The sequence below is a fragment of the Cricetulus griseus genome, chromosome 2, assembly GCF_003668045.3.
Source record: "Cricetulus griseus strain 17A/GY chromosome 2, alternate assembly CriGri-PICRH-1.0, whole genome shotgun sequence".
NCBI classification, from domain to species: Eukaryota; Metazoa; Chordata; class Mammalia; order Rodentia; family Cricetidae; genus Cricetulus; species Cricetulus griseus.
Window position 1 is genome coordinate 201,259,488 of NC_048595.1, and position 24,651 is coordinate 201,284,138.

General features: G+C 41.5%; 1 pseudogene; it reads left to right on the top strand.

Moving 5' to 3' along the window:
• Nucleotides 1-7,284: 7,284 nt before the first annotated feature.
• LOC103162557 lies at nt 7,285-13,238 on the top strand (annotated as a pseudogene).
• The last annotated feature ends 11,413 nt before the right edge of the window (nt 13,239-24,651 follow it).

The window sequence follows — 24,651 nt, forward strand, 5'->3', positions numbered from 1 at the left end:
TATAGGAGCCCACAAAGTCTGGAAGAGGGCATCAGATCCCTTGGAACTGGAGTCACAAGCAGTGGTGAGTTACCACAGGGGTGCTTGAAACCAAACCTTGGTCCTCTTCAAAAGTAGAAGGCACTTTTTTTTTCTTTTTTTCCCCAAAACAGGGTTTCTCTGTGTAATTTTGGAGCCTATCCTGGCACTCACTCTGTAGACCAAGCTGGCCTCGATCTCACAGAGATTCACCTGCTTCTGCCTCCCAAGTGTTGGGATTAAAGGGGTGTGCCACCAACGCCCGGCGAGTAGTGGGTACTTTTAACTAGGAATCACTGCTCCAGTTCCCCAGTTACACACTTTAAAAACCTTTAAAAAGTTTTGTATTTGCCAGGCATGATATGTGTAAAGGTGTTTTGCCTGCATGTATGTCTGTGCACCAAATGCATACAGAACCCACGGGGGTCAGAAGAGGGCATCAGATCCCCTGGAACTGGAGTTACATATCATTGTGAATTCCCATGTAGGTGCTGGGAATCAAACTCAAGTTCTCTGGCAGCGCAGCCGGCTCCTAATGACTGAGCCATCACTCCAGCTGGGAAGTGTCTCAAACTCATGATCCTCCTGCCCTGCCTCTTCAGTGTGTTCTATAGGGGTTTACACCACAACCAACTAGCTATCCACTTTTAAGAACTTTTTTTTTTTTTACAAGATTTATTTATTGTGTATACAGTATTCTGTCTGCATGTATGCTTACAGGTCAGAAGAGGGTGCCAGGTCTCATTACAGATGGTTGTGAGCCATCATATGGTTGCTGGGAATTGAACTCAGGACCTCTGGAAGAGCAGCCAGTGCTCTTAACCTCTAAGCTATCTCTCCAGCCCCCACTTTTAAAAACTTTTGCATTTATTATCCTTAAGCACAAAGAAATAGGGGACTGGAGAGATGGCTCAGAGGTTAAGAGCACTGACTGCTCTTTCAGAGGTCCTGAGTTCAATTCCCAGCAACCATATGATGGCTCACAACCATTCATTATGAGATTTGGTGCCCTCTTCTGGTGTGCAGATATACACGGAAGCAGAATGTTGTATACATAATAAATAAAATAAAAATTTAAAAAAAACCCAAAGAAATAATGGATTGTTAGTTGTGTTTCCTGCCTTTATTTTAGTTAAGTAAGTAAATAATTTTTGAGATAGCTCTGGCTATCCTGGACCTTATTATGTAGAATAGACTGGCCTTAAACTCAGAGATACCCCTGACTCTGTCTCCTGGGTGCCGTGATTACAGATGTGTGCCACCATGTCCAGCCTTGTTTCCTGCCTTTAAATGAAAGGCTTAAGGGCTGGGGAGATGGCTCAAGCAGTGAAGAGCACCTGCTGCTCTTCCAGGGGACCAGAGTTTGGTTCCCAGCACTCTCATCAGGTACTTCACAACTGCCCGTAACTCCAGCTGCAAGGGTTCCCACTCCCTCTCTGACCGCCATCATCACTGTATACATGTGGCATACACTCTCAGGCACAAGCACAAAAATACAAAAAAAATCTTCAAATAAAGGATTTTTAAAGAGTATGTGAGTTTATTTTGTGTTTATTATATTGTTAAGGGTAGTGTGATATACCAAAGAGGCATTCATTCAGAGATATTAACTGGATGCAAAAGTCCCCTTTGCACCAGCACTGACAAAAATTCAAGTGAATATCCATCAGCAAAACGTTGAAAAAAAATCTATATTTACTTTCTTCTGCTTACAATTTGTGTCTATTTTTCATTGTATGTAAAAAACATGGTGGGGGTGGGAGTGGGGATTTATTTGGTTCATGGTTTTATGAGGTTTCAGTCCATCGTAGTGGGGACATTGTGGCAAAGCAGGATGGCTCACATTATGGGGGCCAGGAGGGAGGGAGACAGAGGATGGAGAGAGGGTGATGAAGAGGAAGAAGAGGCCATACTCTAGTAAGCTTCTCCCTTATTCCCTTCCTATTTCATCTATGCTCTCAGCCCATTGGGCAGTGCCACTAACACTCAGGACAGCTTTTATATACCTTGGATAATCCTCTCTATAGACACCCAAACACCCAGAAGTGTGTTTTATTTACTAATAATCTTCTAGGTCTTTTGTCAATCTAATCAGGTTGATTAACTATCACTGTGTAGTAGCTAACTAACCCTTGTCAGTAATCATTCTCCAGGTGAACATGTTTATGCTCGGTGAACAAAAATTTCAGCTTTATACAAGTGATGTTGTGTTTAGTCATGTTGCTTCCAAACATTAGTTTCTTTCAATGTTCAGTTTTAAAGACAAGTGTTAAGCTTCATTTTCAATTCCTATAATGCTAGATATTCACTTCAATACTGATCAAAGGACATCAAATGGAATCGAATTAAGACTGACTTCTTTCAAAACTTCAAATAAGGGCTTTTCTTTGATAACACACAGTGTAAGTGAGCTGCTTATTTTGTTATTTTCTGGGGAGTTATCTAAAAGCCAGAGGTATAGTCTTTAATTCTAATGTAAGCAAGTGCTCACTCCTGTGGCCTCCAGGATGACTTGAGGTGATTTCTGTCTGTGGCATTCATATTCTCTCCCACATTCTGTTAACCAAGAAAAAATTTAAAAAATAGGGGCAGGTGACCTTCAAGAATACAATGTGAGAGGCTGCAAAGACCTAGGGACAAAAGCTAATTTAGCAAAGGAGTTGTTTCTGAGGGTAGGCGTGCCACCCTGATGAGGAAGTCCCAGACTTCCTAGGATGTAGAAAACTGAAAGAAAGTCAGACCTGGATAGTAGTAGCTCAGTGGTAGTGGTATGTGCACTGAAGAGGCAGAGGCAGAGGCAAGAGGATCAGGAGTTCAAGGTCATCTTCAACTCCATATCAGGTTTAAGGTTGACCTGGGGTAAATGAGACCTTGTTTCTAAATGAGAGAGAGAGAGACAGAGAGAGAGAGAGAGAGAGAGAGAGAGAGAGAGAGAGAGAGAGAGAGAGAGAGCACATTAGATATGTGAGCAAAAATAAGGACTTTCATTGACAGGGATGAAAAACAAAAAACAGCACCTAATAAAAAGAAATGAAGCATAGATACCACAACATAGCAAGGCTTTAAAATCATGCTAAGTGGAAGAAGCCACTCTCACCAGCTCAGATATTGCACGATTCCATTTGTGTAAAATACTCAGAACAGGCTAATTACTCAGACAGTAGATTGCTTAAGGCTGGATTGGGAGAAGGATCAGGTGATGGATTATGTGGGGGTTTCTTTTAGAAGTAATAGAAGTCTTTCCACAATGATTTTGGTGATGGATGCAAAATTCCAAATGTGTAATGACATCATTGACTTGTAATCTCAAATAGGTAAACATCATGGTATTTGAGCTATATCTCAATAACTGCAGCTTTTGCCTGGCATTCTATGGGATCTTACTATGTAGCCCAGCCTGGAATTGAACACCTAATTATAATTCTTGAGAACCTTCTTGCCTCTCACGTGCTGACAGGTATGGCCATTACACCTGACTGAGTCTATTCCTTTTGTTTGATTTTTTTTATTTTTTTATTTTTTTATTTTTTTGGGGTTTTCAAGACAGGGTTTCTCTGTGTAGCTTTGGAGCCTATCCTGGCACTTGCTCTGTAGACCAGAGTGGCCTTGAACTCACAGAGATCCACCTACCTCTGCGGATGAGCTACCAATGCCCGGCTGTTTGTTTGATTTTAGAGGCAGGTTGTTCTACATAGCCCTGCCTGTCCTGGAACTGTGTAGATCAGGCTGGACTTGAACTCATAGAGATCTGCCTGACTTTTCTGGCATTAAAGGTGCATGTACCATGCCTGATTCTCTCTCTTTTTTAAAAATTAAGTTTATCTATCTATCTATCTATCTATCTATCTATCTATCTATCTATGTATTGTGTGTGTGCATGCATGTATGTGTGTGTGTGTGTGTGTGTGTGTGTGTGTGTGTGTGCATTTTGAAAACCAGTTTTCTCCTTCTACCTTGTTGTCCTCAGGCTTGGTAGCAAATGCTTTACCCACTGAGATGTGTTGCCAGTCCCTGAGTCTATACTTAATAGCAACCAGAGTTATTTATGATGAAATCCAGATGATGTCAATCTTTTATTCAAAACCTTCTAGTCATAACACTTGAAGAGTTTGAAGACCAAAAGTTCAAAGTCATCTTCTGCTACCCTACAAGTTCAAAGCTAGCCTCAGCTACATGAGACCCTGCTCAAAACAAACAAATAAACAAGAACACCCCCCATCCCCAAACAACCAAATGGAAACAAAAATCAAACCCTTCTAGTGACCATAAGCCTCAGTCAGAACAAAAGCCAATGTTCTTACTGTGACCCATTGCCCTTAACCCATCTGTCACTCTGACTTCTGCCTCTCTGATGTGGTGTCTGTTTTCATTTGTTTAGCCACCGTGTGATCTTGAAAATAGTAAGCTCTCTTCCACATCCAGGCCTTTGCAATTGTTCTCTCCTCCCTGGAGCCCTCTTTCTGCAGATATTCTCCTGATCCCATTTCCTTTAGGTCTTGCTCAAATTTAACCTCATCAGAGAGGCTAACCTTGACAATATTAAATAGCGTTTTTCTCCCATTCTCTCTCTCTCTCTCTCTCTCTCTCTCTCTCTCTCTCTCTCTCTCTCGTAGTCTGCTTTATGTTTGCTACAGCATATCCTACTACAAAATATTAATATATTAGATATAATTTATACTTATTAATTCAATCTTTTGCTCACTGTCATAGCCCTAAGACTTAATAAAGTACCTAGACAAGTGGGTTCTTAATAAATATTTGTTGGCTGAATAACTCAATGAACCATTCAGAAGAGAAGATAAATATTCTTTTCCCTTTTGATAGCATGTTAATCAATCCTATTGTTGAACTATCTTTGCATTCCTGATACCATTGCATTTAGCTTAATCGTTTTAAGATGTTGTAGAATTTTGTTTGCTAGTAACTCAGTTAATATTTGCATACCATTAAATTTTCTTAGTAGCATTTATTTACTCTGGTAGTCTTATCAGCTATCGTTCGTGAATCTTTTTTGGAATGACAAAAGGAACATCTGGGGGTTTTATTGTTGTTGTAGTTGTTTCTCACCCCAGGCCATCTAGATTTATCTTGCTAACAGAAGAGAGGAATTTACTGTAACATAGTAACTTTTTCTAACATGCTGGCCATGGCAGTTCATTCCTGTAATCCCAGCGTTTGGGAGTAAAGGTGAGAGAATGGGAAGTTCAAAGTTATCCTTAGCCACATGAAAAATTTGAAGCCAACATATGCTACTGGAGACACTAACTCACCCACCCTACCTGCTCCTACACACAAAAGAACTAAGGTTATTTTATTTCAGCCTTTATTTTTCTTCTGTTTCTGAGGCTGGGGAGTTTGTTTGCGCAAGTCTCTTTAACTTGTTTTTTAAAAATTAGTGAGTATTTTCTTTTATATGTATAGGAAGTTTTGCCTGCCTATATGTCTGTGAACCACTTTCACATCTTGTTCCCACAGTGGCCAGAAAGGTCCTCAAAACTTGAGTTACAGACTTTTGTGAGCCACCACCTGGTGCTCAGAAGTGTCCTTTGATCCTTTGTAAGGCCTCTGCTGTTAATCATAAGCCCCTAGGGTCCACCACCTGTGCACTGGGTTTTAATACACCGATGATTATATATAGTTACTCTTCCTGTTGCTATGATAAAACACCCTGACAAAAGCAATTTATGGAAGAAAAGGTTTTGCAGTACGAATAATAAAAACCCAGCGACAGATATTGGGGTAAAAGCTAAAGATCAGAAAGCAAGACATCCAGCTACTATCGAGTTCTCACCTCTACCTCAGACTGAATAGTCGTCAATCCTGTCTCTACGAATCCTCAGGGTGACTGCAGACTGCAATGCTCTCCACCAAAACTCAACTGCACTGAGCTCCTGCCTCAGTGCTAGGACTAAAGGCGTGTCATCCCAAGTGCTGGAATCAAAGGTGTGAGCTCTGTGTCTCTTTTACACTGATTCGCTCTTGTAGCCCAGGGTGGCCATGAACTCACAGAGCTCCATCTATCTCTGTCTCCTGAATGCTGGGACTAAAGCTGTGGCAGCCACTGCCAATCCTCTATGGTAACAAGTGGCTTAGGTCTGTGGCTAACTAGTGACTTAGTGTGTGTGTGGCTAACTAGTGGCTTAGCTCTACATTCCGATCTTCAGGCCAGCTTTATTTGTTAGATTACAAGCATCACCACAAGGTTTGTCCTGGTTTACACTTTGAGGTTGCAGGCCATTGTGGTGAGGATTAGGAGTTTACTGTAGCTGTTCAAATTACATCCACATTCAAGAAGCCGAGAGTGATCTTGGCTCACTTTCTCCAAGATCTCTCAGTTGAGGGAATGGTGCTCCCCACAGTGGGCCCACTGTAAGTAACCTAATTGAGATAAACCTTTATAGGCATACCCAGATAATTCTAGATCTCATCAAATTGACCATGAGATTAACCATTACATATGACATATTTTCTGCCACTTGATTAGCTATTAAAACAAACAGTATTAGCAGCAATATATGTATGGAACAGCTATATATATTTTGAACATACTGTAAAGATGACCCTAAGATACTCTAAGAATACCATTTGCTCAAAGCCTGATAATTTCTGTGTCAAGTTTGGATCAGTTAAAAAATAGATCACATATGTGAGAGGAACTGAGTTCTACAACAAGACACTGTGGAGCAAACTGGGGAGATGACGCTGTGGAAAAAGTGATTGCCATGAAAGTGTGGGAACTTGAGTTCAAATCCCAGGATTGAGGTAAACCAGACATGGTAGTATACTAGTGGCACACAGCTATAACTCCAGAACTTTTTATAGCTCCTGGCCAAGTATGCAGTGGCAAACAAGGAAACCCTGAATCAGATAAGGCAGAAGGGGAGGACCGACCCCCAAGGTTGTCCTCTGATCTCTACCAGTACACATACAAAATAGTTTTTAAAAATTTGATTTATTTTTAAACCTACACTACATGTGAGCCTGGCGCCCAGGGAGAGCAGAGGAGAACATTGGTTCCTTTCTTACAGACAGTTGTAATTGACTATGTGGGTGCTGGGAATTGAACCTGGGCAGCAAGTGCTCTTAATCTCTCCAGCCTCCAGCTTCCAAAACAATTAAAAAAATTTTTTTTGAAATAGGTTTTCACTATGTAGCATTGGCTTGCCTGAAACTCATGGAGATCCACCCATCCCTGCCTTCTGACTACTGGGATTAAAACTTGTGCCACCACACTTAATCCAAAAAATGTGTTAAAAAAAAGACATCATGGAGGGTGAGTACTCTTAGTCTAGAGGCCCTTCAAGACTGAGATTTAATCTCATATTGATTCCTGATACCAATCCAATCTTGCTGTTAATTTATTCCTTGGTAATAAAACAGTGGTATTCACCAAAATAACTTTCATTTGTATTGTTCAGGATTTATTTCATGTTTGTCTGTTTATTCAAGACAATTTTGTTGTATGTGACAGAAACATCTAACTCAGGGAACTAAATGCCTGTGGGAATTCATCAGTAGGCATAACTGAGGGGTGTAGTCTCATCCACGCCTCCACCCAGAGGTTGGACAGTGTGACTGGGACTCACTCCTGTCTTCAACTCTCAGTTCTGCCTTCAGAGGTGTCAGAATCATCTTCAGCTTCCAGTATCCTTCCCATGAATAATTCCGAAGAAAAGGCCTCTCTGGAAAATGTTCATTGTATCTTATGGTCCATTTCTGGGCCTTCTCAGCATCCAGGGGATGTGTAATAACTCACCAGATCAGAGTGGTACCTTCATTTCTGTTCTGTGGTAGAGTCAGCTCTACCAGAAGTTTATTTGGTTAGAGGAAAAGGGAGATGATGGTTTGCAAGAGAAAACTAGAAAGTTAACTGGACTGGAGAGATGGCTCAGAGGTTAAGAGCACTGGTTGCTCTTCAAGAAGTCCTGAGTTCAATTCCCAGCAACCACATGGTGGCTCAAAACCATCCATAATGAGATTTGGTGCCCTGTTCTGGCATGCAGGCATACATGGAGGCAGGATGTTGTATTCTAAATAAATAAATAAATAAATCTTAAAAAAAAAAATAACCGGTATAGAACAGCGAAAATGAGTGTCCACTAATAAGATTTTGCAGTTCGTTCACTTATACTCCATTGTAAATCTCTGTTCACTCAGGCTTTCTGTGATTCTAATGCATCAAACACATCCCTGCCCTACACAGGAATCTGTCTTCTGTTCTCCCTTCTCTCTGAATGCTGTCCATTCTTTGAGGTAGTCATAGATTCTTTTCTGGATACTCTGATGTTTCTCTCTCATTAGCCAAAATACCATAATGTACGTAAAGGAAAACAGTGTAAATTAGCCTTGATTCTCTGAGTGTGTGTGCATGGAAAAGGTGTGCAAAAACCACTTTAACTGTTATGGAGACAAATGACTGTAACTTGCAAGGGACTCCCTGCATGGAGGCCTGATGACTGGTCTGTACTTGCCACTTAGTCCTTGCCATCAGTTCACTGTTTTTTTTTTTTTTTGTTTTTTGAGACAGGGTTTCTCTGTGTATCCCTGGCTGTCCTAGAACTCACTCTGTAGACCAGGCTGGCCTCAAATTTACAAAGATCCACTTGCCTCTGCCTCCGGAGTACTGGGAATAAAGGCGTGTGCTACCACACCTGTCCAAATCCACTGTTCTTAATGTGGATTCACATTGGATTTTCCCCAATGTATTAATTTTATATAATTAAAAATTGTGTGTGTGTGTGTGTGTGTGTGTGTGTGTGAGAGAGAGAGAGAGAGAGAGAGAGAGAGAGAGAGAGAGAGAGAGAGAGGATGATATGCACCAAAGCACACTTATGGAAGCCAAAGGGTAATTGTGTGTAGTAACTTCTCTCCTGTTTTTACCTGGCTTCCAGGATTACCTCAAGTCAGCAGACTTCTGCAGCAAATGATTTTACCCACTGAGCCATCTTGTTAAACCCCAGTTTTACATATTTTTAAACATATCAGCAAGTTGGAAAATGTTACTTAAAACTTCACAGCTATATTGCTTCTTAGTCTACTCATATGTCACAACTCAATTCCAATTAGGTTAGAATTTCCTTTATTCTTTTGTTGGAATTAAGTAGATAGTTAATACATATTTGTAAATGAATGAATTCAAAGATAAACTGGTGATGGGGAGAGAGATGGTTCTAGGTAATTATAGTGGCAATTTAACAGATCTATTAAGTAAAAAGGAAATCTCCCTCTGATGAGACTTACTCCATTTTGTTATCCCGACAGTATTGAATTCACATTTTTATTAGATTTTTAAAAAATGCCTTCCTAAATGATGACAAAAGTACAGTATTTGGATCATTGTTTCTCATAATCCTAGTATGTAGTAGGTGTCCAGTTAACATTTGTGGAAAGAATAAATTAAAGTTGGTCTTTGGATACAAAGCACTATTTTCTTTCTTTCTTTTTTTTTTTCTTTTTGGTTTTTCAAGACAGGGTTTCTCTGTGTAGCTTTGGAGCCTATCCTGGCACTTGCTCTGGAGACCAGGCTGGCCTCGAACTCACAGAGATCTGCCTGCCTCTGCCTCCCCAGTGCTGGGATTAAAGGCGTGCCCCACCACCACCTGGCTAAAGCACTATTTTCACTCCTGTTTTTTTTTTTTTAAAGGATCTAAAGTCAGGTGGTTGTAGTTCATGCCTTTAATCCTGGTACTCAGGGGGCAAAGACAGGCAGAGCTCTGAGTTTGAGACCCGCCTGGTCTACAGAGTGAGTTCCAAGACAGCCAGGGCTACACAGAGAAACCCTGTCTTAAAAAACAAACAAACAAAAAGGATCTGTCTCCTTCTACCTTAGATATAACTATTTGATCAGCATTTCTTCCAACCTACCTATTATTGAGGCAGTGGGTAAATCTGATTAGTTTAGACTTAAAGGCACAGATTGTCATAGTCTGATAACATAACTATATGTCAGGTGAAGTCTATAGTTAATAGTTAAGATAGTAGTAGCATTTTGATTGGAACCTCCAGCTCACCCCTGCATGGAAAGCCCCATTCTTGTCTTTGACTTTCTCCAAACCCACTGGCTCAGAGAGTCTTCGAACAAAAGGAAAAAAAAAAAAAAAAAGGCGACAGACAGCTCTGTTCAGCATTCTTGGTTACTATTGCAACTTCCTGCCCTGTTGCTGATAGCAGCCCAAATCACAGCCCAAGTGCTCAGCTTTTGACCCCGGCTGCTGGCAAACATGTCATTGCCCCTGGCCTACAACCTATAATGTGTCCTGCTTTAGTTCTGGGTGCAGCATCTCTGGCCTTGACCTCTGGCACTGGAGAACTTAACCAGGAGTTGCTTTGCTCAAATAAATCTGTTGTACTTTTTCAATTACTGCATTGGCAGAGAAACTTATTATGGGTGTGTGTGTGTGCAGAAAACCTATTAGCAGCCTTCACCCATTCTTGAGCAAAGAAACAACATGATAGTAGTAAATAGATATTGTTTTGCCCATGATAAGCAAGCTACATAGAAAATTGTTGCATTAAGGCGATAGGAAGGAACAGGAAGCTAGTGATAAGCCAGGTGGCGGTGATGGCACACGCCTTTGATCCCAGCACTCGGGAGGCAGAGGCAGGAGAATTTTTGTTGGAGGCCAGCCTGGTCTAGGGAGTGAGTCCCAGGACAGCCAGGGCTACACAGAGAAATTCTGTCTCCAAACAAAACAAAACAAAACACAAAAAACAAACAAACAAAACAAAACAACCCCTAAATACCCCAAAATCAAACAAACAAACAAAAACCCAAAGCAGCTTCTCCTTCCGTGTGCGTGTGCGGAGAGCTCTCTCTGATAGTGCTTTGTCCTCTCAGCGGACCTGAACCTAATGCGATCTCGAAAGCCCAGGACTATGGTCACCTCTATCATGGCAGTCCCAGGACAACGTCCGAGCAGGCTGCAAAAAATGTGGCTACCCTGGTCATGTAGACCCCAAAAAGGACATCCTGTTGATGTCAGCAGCACAAGTAGTGAGGACAGCGATGAAGAAAATGAAGAACTGAATAAATTGCAGGCTCTGCAGGAGAAAAGAATAAATGAAGAACAGGAGAAGGAAAGGGAAAAAAAGCAAGAAGAAATTTAAATTGAAGAGAGGAAAAGGTCTTATTCCAGTTCCACCAAAGAGGACTCTTCAAAACAAAAGAAACAGAAGTATCAGAAAAAAGAAAAGAAAAACAAATCAAAAAAAAAAGGAAAATATCACAAAAAGGAAAAAAGAAAAGATAGAAGGAAAAACGTTCTTCCCCTAACCGTTCTGAATTCACCAAAAAGTAACTGAATCTTTGGCCTAACTTAGGAAATTGAAGAATTCAATATTTTAAATTATTGTACCTTCCTTGGAATTCCTATATAATTACGCTTCACAGCAAATCCCAGCCTCTTCCATAAAGACATTTCTTATGTGCTGGGACCCGTGTCTCTCTGCTCATCTGTTAATCCATCTTGTTACTCCACAGCCATGCCTCAAGTATTGACATTTGTATTTGTGTTTCTGTGTGTTAGGCTAGCATTGTCACTTCAGGAGTTAATTATCACATGACTTTATTGCCATGTAGATTTCCAAAGTAATCTACATGGCAGCTACTGAGTGTTTTCTGCCTTCCAGTGTCTGCCTTCCATGGAGCTAGGCTGGTTGGTGGTAGTGATTCGCTCTTGATACTGAGGAGTTTAATAGCTTTATCTACTGTGTAATGTATAAAGATAGTAAAGTTCTTCACTGTTGTTTTTAAATCTCTAGGCTTTTTAAATAATATCACTGAAGATAAAACTGCTTTACTGATTTTAAGTTTTTAAATGAGTGGGATCTATAGGAAGTATTTATAACAAGTGTCATTGTTTTATGAAATGCATGTTTCTAGCACTTGTCTCCTGTTTTTATGAAAATTAAAATATTCCCTTTTTAAAGAGACTCACTTAGCTTACTAGAAAGTCTAGCAGGGAGATTCTTTGCTGGTCAGGATTATCCTGGGTTGCTGAACACGTGTGCCACATTGGCATGTCTTACAGTGATGCTTCAAACACAGAACTTTTGTGTGGAAACAACAAAATCCTTATTAAAGCTGATTTTTATTATAAGAAAACAAAAACAAAACAACAACAAAACCAAACAAACAAACAAACATAAGACTAGTGATAGATGAAAGGAGGTGTTCTGGCTATATTTTTGCTTTTTTGTTTTTGTCTGTTTTATACAAACTAGAGTCATTTGGGAAGAGGGATCCTTACCTGAGAAGATGACTGTATCAGATGGCCTACAGGCAAGTCTGTGGTGCATTTTCTTGATTAATGATTGATGTGAGAGGGCCCAGCCTATGGTAGATATTGCCAGCCCAGGGCAGGTGGGCCTGGGTGGTATAGAAAACAAGCTGGGTGAGCTGTGGAGAACAAGCTAATAAGTAGCATTCCTCCATGATCTGTGCTTTAGTTCCTGCCTCTAGGCTCCTGCCTTGAGTTCTTGCCATCTCTTCATGATGGACTGTCACCGGCAACATGAATTAACCCTTTCTTCCCCAGGTTGCTTTCGGTTATGGGGCATATCATAGCAACAATAATTTTATTTTCTTTTACAAGTGAATAAAATTCTGTTATATTTAGCTACCACAGTTTCATTATCCATTCATCAGTGGTTGGACATCTAGCCTGCTTCTATTCCATGGTCATTGTGAATAGAGCATCAATGAATAAGGATGAGCAAGTATCTCTGTAGTAGGCTGGAGATTCCTTTGGGTGTGTACCGAGGAGTGGTATAGCTGGATTGCATGGTAGATCTATTGCTAACTTTTTGAGGAGCCTCCACATTGATTTCTGTAGTAGCCACACCAGTTTACACTCCTGCCAACATGAATAAAGGTTCATCTTTTCCCACATTTATGTCAGCATTTGTTGTCACTCATTGTTGTTGCTTTTCTTAATCTTAACCATTCTGACAGGGGTAAGGTGAAATCTCAAAGTACCTTCAATTTGAATTTCCATGAGGGCTAAATATCCCAGCTGAAGTGTGAGAGGGGGTCACAAAATCCAACTCTTAGCTGAGGAGCCATTGGCAATTGATGGCTACTAGAAAGAGAATTGGTTTTCTTCAGGGATGCAGCCCCTGAGGAGCTGCCCATGCTCCAGTAGATGGTCGTACATTTGTGCATATACTGGAAGCACTAAATGGACCCAGTGAGTTAAAAAAAAAAAGAACATATGAAGTTGGGAGGGAAATGTGGTTGTGCAGGGGAAGAATTGGAGGGGCGGGAAAGGGAGGTGATTAAAACACATTATATGCATGTATGAAATTCTCAATAGAAAGAACCAAAGCTTTGTGTGTGTGTGTGTGTGTGTGTGTGTGTGTGTGTGTGTGTGTGTGTGTGTGTGCAAGCTTGAACATTAGGAGTATAACACAGTGGTAGAATGCTTACTTAGCATTGTGGAATAATAATAATTATTATTTGATTTAATAAAATGCTTACCTAGCATTGTGGAATAATAATAATAATAATAATAATAATAATAATAATAATAATAATAATTTGATTTAATAAAAAGTTGAATGGCCAATAGCTAGGCAGTATTTTCATCGCATAGAGAATGCTGGGAAGAAGGCAGAGTCACCATGAGATGTAGAGGGAGCAGGAAGTACAGGAGGAGAGGTAACAGCCATGAGCCATATGGCAGGATGTAGATTAATAGAAATGGGTTAATTTAAGTTATAAGAACTAGTCAGAAACAACCTAAGCTATCAGCTGAGGTTTCATAATTAATAAAAAGCCTTTGTGTCATTATTTTGGAGCTGACTGGTAAGACAGAGAAAGGCTCAATACATAGCTAGCATGTATAATGTTCTGGGTTCAATATCTAGCACTGAATTAAACTTGTATGCATCAAACAAGAGAATGTTAAAGCAGCCTACAGGATGGAGACAGTATTTGTAAATAATGTATGACTTGAGTATTCATAATATGTGAAGATTACTTACAACTCAAAACTGAAACGACCAACAGTCAGATTAGCTAGGCCATCAAAATCCCAGTACTTGGGAGGGAGGGAGAGGCATAGAGATTGTGTGTTCTAGTCCAGCCTTGGCTAGAGAGTGAGACCATTGCTCAAAAACAAAACAAAACAAACAAACAAACAAACAAAAAAGCTAACAGGTCAGTTTAAAAATAAGAACATTTGTGGGTATCTTCTCCAAAGAATAAGAAGTTAACAAATCAAATCTAAAATGAGATTACTGCTTCACATAATAGGATATCTAGTTAAAGACAAAATAGGAAATAAGTGCTGGGCATTGGTGGTGCACGCCTTTAATCCCAGCACTCAGGAGGCAGAGGTAGGTGGATCTCTGTGAGTTCGAGACCAGCCTGGTCTACAAGAGCTAGATCCAGGACAGCCTCCAAAGCCACAGAGAAACCCTGTCTCAAAAAACCAAAAAAAAAAAAAAAAAAAAGAAAGAAAGAAAAAAAAAGGAAATAAGTGCTGGTGAGGAAGTGAAGAAATGGACACTGTTGAATTTTGCCAACAGAAATGTAAAATGGCTCCATCTACCATTGAAAACAGCTCTGGCTGTTTTTCAAGATTCTGAGTGGATAATACGATCCAATAATCTCATTTCTGGTAGACACTACAAAGAACTGAACAAAAGGAAGGCTTAGATGAGGTGGGTGTGGTGGTACAACCCTGTAATCCTAGCACCCTGGAGGCTAGAGCCTCAGGATGCCAGCAACCACATGGTGGCTCACAACCACCTTGAACCGGATCTAGTGAACTCTGCTGGCATGCACACAGAAGACTGGATACATAATAAATAAACAAAATCTTAAAAAAAACTTAAAATAGCCCTAAAAAAGAACCTAAATTATAATAATGTGTGTGTGTGTGTGTGTGTGTGTGTGTGTGTGTGTGTGTGTGTGTGTGTGTGTGTTTGTGTGTGATGTATGCACATGAGCATAAAGGCCAGCTATTTTTCCTTTTGTTTTTGAGACATAGTCTCTCATTGATTCTAGAACTCACTGATTGTCTAGACTAGCTTATCAGCAAGTCCGAGGGAGCTTTCCTTTCTCACCCCCCCCCCCCCAGTTCTGGGGCTATAGGCAAGTCCTGCTTGCCCAGCTTCTTATACAGGTGCTGGGGATCCAAATTCAGGTTGTCATGTTCCTGTGATAAACACTTTAGTAACTGAGCTATCTCCCCCAGCTCCTTTACCTAATTAAATCACTCTGTTACCCATCTAGGGGTTCTGTCTGATTGAATTTGTTTTCTCTGCTGTAGAGCTAGAGTTATTTTGTTGTTTGTTTGTTTGTTTGTTTTTGTGTGTATGTCTGATGGCCTGGGATGGGTCTCTTCCCATTAATTTTGGGTTTGTCCACTTAAATGAAGAATGGAGCTGGAGGCTGAAGAGATGACTCAGGGGTTAAGAGTACTGGCTGCTTTTTCAGAGGACCCATCTTCAATTCTCAGCACCCACATGATGACTCAGAACCACTTGTAATTCCATTGCCAGGGGATCAACATCCTCTTCCAGCCTTCTTGAGTATTTCACTCAAAGGATGCACAGATACACACACAGGCAAAACACTCCCATATACATAAAAATGTAAAAAAGAGGGAGAGGCAACTAAGAATCTAGGCAGTAATGGAGAGGTTGCCTTTGATGCCCTTCTCCTATAATGAGATTGATGACTACCTCAGAGAGCCTTCATCCAGCAGCTGATGGTCGCAGAAGTAGACATCCACAGCTAAGCACTGAGCCATACTCCTGGAATCCAGTTGTAGAGAAGGAGAAGGAATGAACAAAGCAGTCAAGACCTTGTTGGAGAAACCCACAGAACCAGCTGACCTGACATAGTGAGAGCACATGGACCCCAGTCATAAAACTGCATTAGACTGAACCAAACCCTCTGAATATGGGTGCCAGTTAGGAGGCCTGGGCTGGCTATGGGACCTCTGACACTGGAACCAGTATTTATCCCTAGTATCAAATGGACTTTGGGAGCCCATTCCCTATGGAGGGATACTATTTCAGCCCAGATACATGGAGGAGGGCCTAGACTCTCCCCTAAATGATGTGACAGACTTTGATAATCCCCTATGGAAGGTCTCACTATCCTTGGAGAGTTGGTGGGGTCAGTGGGGGGCATGGGAGGGAGGCAGAATGGGGGATTGATATGTAAAATAAGATTGTTTCTAAATAAAAAAATGTAAGAAAAAGAGAAGAAAAGAAAAGAAAAAGGAAGAAAATACAAGAAGGAGGAGGAGGAGGAGGAAGAAGAGGAGGAGGAGGAGGAGGAGGAGGAGGAGGAGGAGAAGAAGAAGAAGAAGAAGAAGAAGAAGAAGAAGAAGAAGAAGAAGAAGAAGAAGAAGAAGAAGAAGAAGAAGAAAAAAAAAAAAGAGGAGGGAGATAATAGGCCCACAGCTTCAGGAAAATGTGTTTGACCACACTTGAGCATATCTGACCAGTCAGGACTGATCAGCGGGAGAGAGGGCCCTCCTGTTAGGAGAAAAAGCCCCTAAGCCTTTGTCTAAGCTTGGAAGGTGTGGAAGAAGCTGGACCATTGCAGTCTTTATTATTTCTCTGTGGTCCTCAACCTGTCTGTCTGTCTGTCTGTCTAGCTCTTGATCCCTTAATATAATTTACAGTGCTCTAAAATGTGCTATGTAATAATGCACCTTAGAATCTGCCATATAATTAAATATAAATCCTTATTATTTCTTTCAATGGTGTCAGTCTTATAGAGTATGTTGTGATCTATTTAACTAGTCTCCTATAGATTTTTAGGCTACTTCGAAGATTTTAGGGACCATCTATTCAAATGATACAGATATCTCCCTGTTCGTGAGTCTCTGCATGCTGTAGACACATATGATTTTTGTTTGTTTGTTTTTTTGAGACAGGGTTTCTCTGTGTAGCTTTGGAGCCTATCCTGGCACTCTCTCTGGAGACCAGGCTGGCCTCGAACTCACAGAGATCCGCCTGCCTCTGCCTCCTGAGTGCTGGGATTAAAGGCGTGCGCCACCAACGCCTGGCTGACATGCAAGATGTTTTAAAGGAAGAAATGAAAAGGTGTGTTAGCTCAACCAAGAGTTGAATCCAGCATCAAATTATTCTAACCAAATATACAAAACTCTGAATTATAAACCAAGATATGATTATTGTATTAACTATAAACCACTTCATTCTAGTAGTAGATAGTACCTGCTTATTTGGAAATGGAGATTCATTGTTGGGGTCATCTTTTTTTGGGGGAGGGGGTTACCAATTATCCCCATAAGTAAAAGGTTCTTCAGTAATCAAATATTCTTCAATAAGGAGGCTATACACTAAAATGACTTATTTTTAAAGCTATGATGAAGGACTAAGTCACCCTTTCCCCCCGACTGTACCCCACATCCCCTGCTAGGCTGGTTGACATATAACTACCTTCAGTTCTATTTTTCCTTTTTTTTTTTTTCAAGACAGGGTTTATCTGTGTAGCTTTGGAGCCTCTTCTGACACTCATTCTGTAGAGCAGGCTAGCCTCAAACTCACAGAGATCCACCTGCCTCTGCCTCCCAAGCACTGGGACTAAAGGCGTGACCCACCAGAGTTCTATTTTTTTCAAAAAAAAGCACTATGGTGACTGTGTCTCATTATTTATAATCTGTTTTTTGTGTGTTTTCTTTGTTTTTGTTTTTTGTTTTTGTCATGGGCTCCAGCTCACTTTAGGACCGAAAGTATGCTCTGTCCACAGTGTAGTTTCTCTGAAAGAAATCCAGGATTGTGCTGCCCCCAGGCTATTCTTTTCCTGCCCTGGTCTCCCAGATCCTAAAGGTGAAGGGGGCTGGTCTGGAGCATTAAGTTCTTCCCTTTCTTCTTTGAACTGGTTCTTCAGACACTTTGTCTCCAGCGGAGAAAGCAGCCATTTGGACCATCAGCCTTCCAGGCTTCAAGGAGTGACCCACAGGAACAAAAGGGGAAAGCCTTAGCTTTTAGGGGCTCTTGGCTCAAATTTCTATAGAATGGTGGAGGGAAGGGGGTGGCTATTCCAGTCATGAGTGATTGTGTTCTTCAAGGTTGAAGCTGTAAATATTAAGTGCCAATTTTAAGGCAGTAAATGCCATCCAACCGGGCTGTTTTTAAAACTGCACACAGCCCTGGCAGATATCATTGCCGTTCTCACACTGGTATCTTTCACTTGCTCCATACTTTGACAGAGAAAGAATGGAACAAGCTTCATTTTGATTCATGAATGTTGTTTTTATTCTAAGTGGCCCATGTGAGGGGAATGCAATTGGACACGAGATTTATGCAAATTCACTTGCATACTCAGAGAAGGTAAATGAGGCTTAGCTCTTAGATTCCTTCATCAGGCTCCCTGAGTGAGAAGGCTAAGGAAAGAGGTGTCTGTGGCTGAATTACAGAGAACGTCACATCTGAGAAGGGAGAGGAAAGGGTTTGGCTGCCATACAGCTCCCAGCATTCCAGAACCTGCATGTGAAAGCGAGCACGGCTGCCAAGCAAGTGAAGGCGCTCAATGAAAGAGCAGCCTTCGCTGGCACGAGGGCGACCAGGGCACAGTGTGCACACAGCAGGATAAAACGGAACCTCCAACTTTTCTGCTGGAGGTCTTGACCCCATTCCCCAATCTTCAAACCACTGATTACCTCCTTTTTCTCTGTTCTCCTAGCCAGACCAGGACTAGAGTGAAATGGGGAAGGCACAGGATTTAAGGAGAGCCACAACCAACTTTACTCATGAATGTTTGAGTGCAGAAAAAAAAAAAAAAAACAACACCCTCACCATTAGTTAAAAACAAAGCACAACACAACATCTGAAATAAGACAGGGGTCTATCCTGTCCTTGAATAACTTTGTCTCTGTGGCCCCATCCTAAGACTGACTCTGGTTCCAGATAGCACAGAGCAGTTAGGTAACTGTGGTTTGTCAATTGACTCATTAAGCTATTGTGCTAAAATATTATTTATATCAGTTACTAAGTTTTTTTTTTTTAAATCTTCCTTTAATTTGTTCCCTGAAGCAAGTGCTTTCCTCCTTCATTCATTCTAGCCTTGGACTCATTTCTACTCCTTTTATTAAAACAATCTTTTTTAGGGGCTAGGAAGATGGATCAGTGATTAAAAGCACTTGCTGCTCAATCCTAAGACTGGAATTGAGATCCTAACACCCACATCAGAGGCAAACCAGAAGGCTGCAACTCCAGCTGCAAGAGATCCAATGCCCTCTTCTGGGCTCCAGGAGCAGCCGAATAAATTTTCACAAACATAGACACTGTATTAGTCAGAGGAACAGAACTTAAAGAATGAATCTCTCTCTCTCTCTCTCTCTCTCTCTCTCTCTCTCTCTGCATGTGTGAATGTGATACACACACACACACACACACACACACACACACACACTCTCACACACATATGTGGTGAGGGATTTATTTGAATGGCTTACAGGCTGTGGTTAGGCTAGTCAAAACATGGCTGTCTACCAATGGAAGGTCAAAGAATTCTGTAGTTGTTCAGTACACAAGGCTGGATGTCTCAGCTGGTCTTTAGTATATACCAGAATTCTGAAAATGTAGGTTCTAGTGGTGGGGAAGGAATGGACTTGCTAGTGAGAGCCAGAGCAAGCAGGCAAAGAGCAAAAGCTTCATTCTCCTTTGCCCTCTATAAACAAGCTGCCACCTGAAGGGGTGGCTCAGATTAAAGGTAGGTCTCTCCACTTGCAAAGATCAGGATCAAAGGTGTATCTTCCCACCTCAGAAATCAGATAAGAAATGGGTCTTCCCACTTCATAGGATTTAATTAAGAAAAAAAAAAAAACCTTAGCGACATGCCATTTGGGTTTTAGTTACTTCTAGATGTAGTCCAGTTGACAACCAAGAAGAGCTATCACAAGTCCGCCCCTTGTCAACTTGAAACATTATCATATCTCCTTACATCATACTTAATTTTCAAATGAAAACAATAATTAGGTCATAATTATACCTAACATAATATAACTATTCCTCATACAACCATGCATGCATTATAAATTTAGAATAGGTGGCAATGTCTCTTGAGGGACATTCTTTTAATTATCTCTAACTTAAACATATTCTCTTCATTTATGTTACATTACATGGTAAATTTAATAAAAAAGAACAATTCTCAAGGAAACAAAACAGAAATATCTGTACAAACACGTTCTTCACAAAATAGGAACCACCCATGTCAATTATAATCCTTGTTTCTGCAACTGGTCACGTAGCTTTAGTGGGTATTTGTAACTACCTTCTTCCATTACCCATTCTGTAATTCCTCTACCCACAGCAAGCACCTCATATTCATTCCCTGGAAGAGTGATTCCTGAAGGGTCTGTGCCCTTTGTCATCCTGCCTGGAATGGGTTAGTGTAGTTTCCCATTGATTTTAATCACAGGACGTGGTAGCTCAAGAGATGCCCTAAAGGATCTCCTGCACTCAGACATAATCTCTCTTACCTCCACTGTGGAGGAGAAATCCAGTTTCCCCTTGGTCATTTAGGTGAATCACCCTCCTGAAACTGTTATTTCTTTCTTAGCCTGGTGGCTTAAGGGCATCAGAAGCCCAAAGTGGACAAAGGGAACTCTGAGCTTCCAGTTCAATGGAATGTTTGTTGTGGCTCCTGGCAGGAGCACTCCTCCCTCTGGAAACAAAACTTCTAAGTCAGCAGAGCTTAAGGTTGCAGGGACAGGAAGCAAACATTTTCCTAGTGGGTCACTAGGGGTGACAGTGAATGGGACTATTCCCATTTCTACCCATTGATTCCTGGAGCTGTGTCTCCTGGCTATGGCAGAAACCATAGCATATACCAGATGCTGACTCAAAGCATATGCTGCCTTCTGGAGAAGGCTGCCCCAGTCCCCCTCCATGCTGCTGCCACCTAGTTGGCACTGTAACTGTGTCTTTAAAGACCATTTCATGTTTCTAGAAGACCAGTTGCTTCAAGATGGTGGGAAAGATGGTGAGAGCATTGGATTCCATGATCAGGAGTCCACTGTCACACCTCTCTGGCTGTGAAGTGAGTTCCTTGGTCAGAAGCAATACTGTGTAGACTAGTTTGATGGTGGAAGACACATTCTATAAGTCCATGGATGATGCTTTCAGTAGAGCCATTAGGTCCAGGAAGATAAATCATAACCACAAATAAGAATCTATTCCAGTTGGGTGGTGGTGGTGCACACCTTTAATCCCAGCACTTGGGAGGCAAAGGCAGGCAGAGCTCTGTGAATTCCAGGCCAGCCTGGTCTCCAGTGATAGTTTCAGGACAGCTAGGGCTGTTACAAAGAGAAACCCTGTCTCAGAAAACAAAGCAAAGCAAAACAAAACAAAACAAAAAACAGGCATCTATTCCATTAAGGGCAAGGCATTGTCCTTTTCACAGAGGAAGTGTGCCACCATAGTCGATCTGCCACTGTGTCACTGATTTGTTACCCCAGGGAATGGTGTCATGTCTGGAGTTCAGTGTTGGTCTCTACTGTTGGCAGATCTGTCATTTGGCAGTAGTTGTAGCCAGATCAGCCGTAGTAAGTGGCACTCCAAGTTGTAGAGCATATGTGTAACTTCCATATCTACGACCATTGCCATTTTGTTCAGGGGCCATTGGGCAATGATGGGGATGTCTGGGAAAAGAGGTTGCATGTCCACAGAATGAGTTGTCCTATCTATTTGATTATTGATCTCCTCTTCTGATGAAGTCACCTTTTGATGGGCATTTACATGGGGCACAAGTATCCTTACATCCTTTGCCCATTTGGAGAGAGCTATCCACATACTTCTTCCCCAGATGTCTTTCTCACCAATTTTCCAGTCATGCTCTTTCCAAGTCCCTAATCATCCAGCCAATCCTTTTGGTCACAATCCAAGAGTCAGTGAACAATCACACATCCAGCCATTTCTCCTTCCAAACAAAATGTATGACCATGTGTACTGCCCAAGTTCTGCCCACTGTGAAGATTTCCCTTTGCTGGTGTCTTTCAGTGTTGTCCCAGAAAGGGGTTGCAATGCTGAAGCTGTCCACTTCTGGATGGTGCCTACATAACATGCGGAAGCATCAGTAACCAAGCCCTTGTCTTCTCTTCCTCAGTCATCTGATCATAGGGCACACCCCATGAGGCTTCAGGTGCATGATTATCAGCAGACAGAATTGTAAGGGGAGCAGAAACCATAGGCATTTGGGCAACTTCTTCATGTCACTAGTTTGTGCCTTCATGGCCTGCTCAAGCCTGATAGCATATATATCATTTCCATTTGTAAATGAATTGCTGCTGTGCATGTCCTACTTTATGGCTTGGTGGGTCAGATAGCACCCAGTTCATGATGAACAGCTCAGGTCGCGTGGCAATTTGGTAGCACATTGTCAAACATTCAGTTTTCCCTAAGGCCCAATAGCAAGCCAAGGGCTGTCTCTCAAAGAGAGAATAGTTGCCTGCAGATGATGGCAGAGCCTTGCTCCAAAATCCCACAGGTCTCTTCTGTGATTCACATTAGGGGCTTGCCAAAGGCTCCAAAAGCATCCCTGTCTGTCACTGACACCTCAAGTACCATGGAGTCTGCTAGATCATATGGTCCAAATTATAGAGCAACCCAAACAGCAGCCTGGACTTGTTGAAGAGCCTTCTCTTGTTCCATACACTACACAAAGAAAGTGGCTTTCTGGATCACTTGGTACACAGGCCAGAGTAACACACCCAAATGAGGAATGTGCTGTCTCGGAATCCAAACAAGCCGACTAAATGCTGCACTTTTTTCTTGGTGGTGGAAGGGCCAGGTGCAGTATTACCCTGCGTGCCCACATCACTGGGCTCCTAAGATTTCACTGAGGTAGGAGGCCATTAAATTTTGGTTGGATTTATTTCCCATTCTCTGATGTGCATATGTGTTACTTAAAAGTCTAAAGTCCTGCTCACTTGGTCTACTCATCATAATGCCATCAATATAGCGGACCAATGTGAGTCAGACTTCAGCCAGAACTCCATTATCACCTGACCTCCATAAACCCCTGCTTACCTGGAGAGCCATGTTTCTTGCGGTCTCCTGGAATCAGGGTCAATTCACAATCAGTAACAATAGACCTTGAAAACTCTGCTTCCTTTCCTCCAGTGTATAGTTTGTAAAAGGTTCCTCTGGAGGAAGGAATGCATGCAGAAAGGCTAATAGTAAAACTACAGGTATTGCCAGAGATGGTGGCCCTTTGATCCCAGCACTCAGGAGGCAGAGGCAGGTAGATCTCTGTAAGTTAGAGACCAGCCTTGTCTACAAAGTGAGTTCTAGGACAGCCAAAGCTGTTACACAGAGAAACCTTGCCTCAAAAACCACACACACAAGCCTTTAATCCCAGCACTCAGGAAGTAGAGGCAGGCGGATTTCTGTGAGTTCGAGGCCATCCTGGTCTACAAGAGCTAGTTCCAGGACAGGCTCCAAAGCTACACAGAGAAACCCTGTCTCAAAAACCTAAAACTAAAATAAAACAAAACAAAACAAAACAAAAAGCCCCACAGACATACACACACACATAAAAACAAACAAAACTCTCAGGAATTTTATCAAGGTCTTTCCTCAGGGGAACCTGGCTATCTCATCTTTCAAGAGGTTCTGGATCTGCAAACTGGCTCAAGTCTGGAAATTGGTTCATGAGCCAATATTCTCTTTTGCCATGATCCAATGTAGCCTTTCTTTCATTTGTTTTGAGAATTTTTCTGCTTATACAGATCAAACAAAAAGGCAGTAGACTTCATATATATTACATGCCTGGAAACACTATGACTCATTAGCTGGTACTAAAGATTCTTAGGAGTCATGCCACCATAAAAATCTCTTTCTCTGTACTTACTATTATGGGTTAGGGCATTATAGACTTTGCTTTGTCTGTTCTACCCATTATGATAACTATAATCACCTTGCCTTTGGCAATTCAGTTTTACCACTTGGCCCCTGCTACTTCTATGCACAATTATTTCTCTGGTTCTAAGGTTTGGCACAAGAAAAAAGGGTGACAACAAAACTCTTCAAGTGTGCTGGTGCCCACTAACCATTTTGTAACTTATAGGATTAGTAAAGGGCAAGTTTTCTGGGCCTTTCCACTGTGGAGGATTAGGTTTTACACAGCATACCCACTCTAGCATTGAAATCCTACTGAGCCTTAAAATTTCCATCATCACTAAGCCAAGGGCTACCAGGCATCACCAACTCCTTTCCATAGGCCATCTTGACACCGCTACAGCCAACCGTTCAAACAAACTTTGACACCGCTCTTTAACTGTGTAAGCTTCCACATTAAACCTAGAATCTCCACTCTGTGGGTCCGTATCAATAAATTCAGCCTGATCTAGTTTTATGTTCCTTCCACCATTATCCCTCACCCTTAAAGTCCATCCCTTTACATAATCCCCAGACTTTTGCTTGAATGAATTTGCAAACTCATTAAGCTCTTTAGTATTGAAGCAACCTCCTCATGGCCTACACTTTCTACATTCCCTTGAGGAGCCTGCTTACCCTTAAGTCTAGTTATAAGTCTAGAGATAACTATTGGGTCCTGAGGGACATCACTATTGTCTTGCCTTGCTTCCTCTTCAGAGAAAGTCTGCTGTGGAGCAGACAACAAAGGATTAATTTCCTCAGTCA